Consider the following 3,527-nt stretch of genomic DNA (forward strand, 5'->3'; position numbering starts at 1 on the left):
GGTATTTCTTTTTAATTAATAGTTTTCATCATGTTTTAATAGTTTAAAGTATGGATTGTTATGTCACGGTCTCTTTGGTCAAGAGGGTTTTTGTTTTTTTTCTTGGTGCAGGGGGTTATAGATACATTATAAAGCAGATTCAACTGTTACACCCAGTTTGTGTCAAAACAAAGACAACCTGTGATATCCTCTCAGTGAGATCGGTGCTGACCACCTACGATAAATACAAGAAATTAAAGAATGTGAGTGTAAATGGTTATCTGTCTCTCTCTCTTTATAAGACCTGGGACAGACAAGGACCTGTCCAAGGTGTACCCCGCCTTTAGCCCTATGTTAGCTGGGAAAGGCTCCAGCCTCCTGCAACCCCTTAACAGAAGATGGATGGACAGTTATTTTCCAGATGAATCATTTGGTCTAAATATTTTTGAGACCTGGAATGTAAACGTGTCTGTCTCTAAAGCACTTTGGGTTAACTGTATTGTAGGCTACAAAAAACTAGTGACAGTTAACACAAAGAGGGACAAACATTTCATAGTACATGTTTGATGTTTTTCCTTTTTATTTCCAAATAAATAAAATAATTATTCGACACAATTCAAATATTTGGATCGATCCACCTACCTCTAACCTCTACCATAAAATATCTAATTAACCTCCAATTTAACAATTTTACCATTATAGGGATAGGCTACTTTTATTTAAGTAGATATATTGGAGTATTGTGCACCATGCACTTTGTGCTTCTTGTTTTTCCGGTAATAAATATGGAGCCTGAACTCGCACCACAGCTTTCCCTTTAATCTGGCCTGGATGACATCAGTGCTGCCAGAGGAGCAGGGGGGTGCCGGGTAACGCCATTTTCGCGTACTGTGCGGTTAGTCATTCAGCCAGCTACAGCACTGAGGAGCTGTCATCTCCATGGGGGACTAATGAACTTTTTATTCCACCCCATGAAGCCCTTGTCAGGCTAGTTTGACGGAGCAGTTCCTGTCATGGAAGCAGCGGAAAATACTCGCTTCTCTTGAACGGCTGACTGAAATCGCTGTTTTGACAGATAGCTAGGTGATTAGCTATGTAGCTAGCTGGTCAACATTAACGAGGTTGATGCAGTGAAGCCCGGCGTCAGAAGGCAAAACACATCCTAGCAGACAAAGACAGTGTGAAAATTGTGTTTTTTTTAACTTAGTATATTTCTTACTCTTCTTTTACACTCTACACGGGCTGTCGGCCAAAAGAAAAAATCCCATTTAGAAAAGACGTGATTTAAAAGGGGAAGAGGAACATTGAAGTCGAGCTACATTGGCAACGGATGTCCCAGAGAACGGTAAGAATGGCTCCGTGTATTACTTGGAATGCTGTTAATAGCTAATAAGCCACTTGCTTCTCTTATCACGCGTTTCTTAAAGTGTCATTTACCAAAACATAGGTATGTATACTACTAACGTTATGTAGTCTTTGTAACCATTTTTATGGAATTGTCTGCTTGTTCTGTGGTCGGTGTTTACGTTAGTTGCAGGAATTAGACATCGCAAGCACATTAACTCATTTAGAGTGCTAGGTCGAAGTTGGCCCCGAGGTTTGGTCTGTGTTACAAGAAAGTATGGTTTAACTGGTTCTTCAGGTTTAACCATTTGTAAGATATATAGCTCGGACAAAGCAGCACAAACTTACAGCGACACGGACCCGACTAAAACACGCCTGTCAGCCTGTGGAAACGAGCTTTTGTCGGCTACTGCGGTGGGATTAAATCTTGATGATGACCATTTGTCATGTGATAGTTAGCTGTATCCTTTCATTGATATTCAGAGGGGAGTCAGAGCTGTGAAAGCTGCCTGTGTTGCGCAGACAGCTTTAGGGGGACAGTGGATCTCACTGTGGTACCCACAGCTGGGAAACCAAAAAGACTGAGAAGCATCTATGGATATTTTGAGATTAGGGGCAGTTTGGGGGTATGTAGTTACACATTTTCAGTCTGCACGGAAATACACAAGCATTCTTCTCTGCCCTGCCATGTTTAATGTTTAATACACCCAAAGGTGCACTCATGACAACCTGCAGGGCCCCTCCCTAAGGGCTAAACACCCCCTTTGCTACACCTGAGGCAGCTTGTTGTCGGCCCAGATGAGTGGGTTGAGTGCTGCTGGGTAGCAATGACAGTTTTGTGTGGCTGCAGCAGATTTGATTTTAATGGCTGCAGGTTTTACTTCACTTCTGCAGATGAGCACAGCAATGAGTACAACTTTGTTATTATTTCCAGGTTCCCAGAGCTGGTTAATGGTGAGGTCTTAAAATCCCCCCCAGCCAGAAATCAGGTGGTTTTCTGTTGATGAACTAATAGAAGAATTGACTGGTTATTAGCACAAAACGAGATGTGAATGAGCATACAAATAACATGACCTCACTAAAATCTTACACACCTGCATTCACATCTACTGTTGCTTACTGTGGTGTAAATTGTGCATTAATAGCTGAATTACCACACAAGCAATACTTGTTTTTCTTTCTTTTTTGTTCTTTGGCATCAATAATGATCTATGGTCAATATTTTACATAAATGCAAACCATAATGGATATTTTTTTCAAGCTTTTTTTCCTTTCCTTTCTTTGCACAACATCAATTTTATGAATGGTGCCCACACATCTCTCTCTCTCTCTCTCTCTCTCTCTCTCTCTCTCTCTCTCTCTCTCTCTCTCTGTCTGTCTTAATCAAGTAGGGTTTCAGTGGATCTAAAGATCTTTATTGTTAGTAAAAGTGACTGTCATTTCCTTAAACCAACCTCTATGAAACTGGCACTTCCTTTTTTTCATCTATTTTAAGACCAGGGGCTGTCTGTTTTTGTGAAACATTAGTGACTCTAGTAGGATAACACTGGGTAGCACCATGTTAAGGTTGCAACCTTTTGCTGCAAGAAAAGAACAGAAAACCAAGAGCGCTAATTCACCTAATATACTGTAGTGAAAAGTGAGTGATATTCCTCACAGGCCTTTGATATGAAGTTAGCTTATGGGCTATGGTAAATAACATCATGACGGCCAGCTAATTATTAAGAAGGTTTTAGCATTTTATTAGCATCAATCTCACTGAATTGGATAGTCTTTGATTTTTCTCTAAGTGGTCCTAAAATTCCTAATTTTAAACTTCCTAATCTTTTAATCTTTTAAGATTTATGTCAAGCAGATGTTCACATATCAACACTGACAGGTTTATTGAGGAGTCTGGGAGGAAGTTTTCCATTCTAAACTCAGCTGACCTCAAATATTACAGACTTAGAATTTAAAACTTTAATCCACGGAGAGTCTGCAGAAAGTCATATAATAAAATCAGCGAGTGTCTTTCTGAATCATTAATCCTTTGGGTTGCTGGAGTAAGAAGCGGTACCACTGCCGGCTCTTTGGATCACAGCATCTTAAACTGCTTCACTTATTTGAATGATACATTTTATCTCTTGCTCAGAGCTTGCACATGCAAAAGTAATTTGGCGCTCTTGTCACTGGAGTTCTTATCAGAAGTAAGAAATGGTGATGAC

General features: G+C 40.1%; 1 protein-coding gene across 5 annotated transcripts in view; it reads left to right on the plus strand.

Annotated features, from left to right (window-relative positions):
* The first annotated feature begins 869 nt into the window (after positions 1 to 869).
* The window catches only part of klc1a (kinesin light chain 1a), a 42,830-nt gene continuing 40,172 nt past the window's right edge, over positions 870 to 3,527 (plus strand). For 2 of the 5 annotated variants that reach the window (XM_005944193.3, XM_042212857.1), the window contains exon 1: positions 870 to 1,324. The gene's annotated coding sequence lies outside the window, so the exon portion shown is untranslated. The remainder of the gene's footprint in view (positions 1,325 to 3,527) is intronic. The other 3 variants (XM_014340694.2, XM_014340695.2, XM_042212858.1) reach the window with 2 other exon arrangements.

This window comes from Haplochromis burtoni, unplaced genomic scaffold, assembly GCF_018398535.1.
Source record: "Haplochromis burtoni strain Fernald_Lab_line unplaced genomic scaffold, NCSU_Asbu1 Contig_396, whole genome shotgun sequence".
NCBI lineage: Eukaryota > Metazoa > Chordata > Actinopteri > Cichliformes > Cichlidae > Haplochromis > Haplochromis burtoni.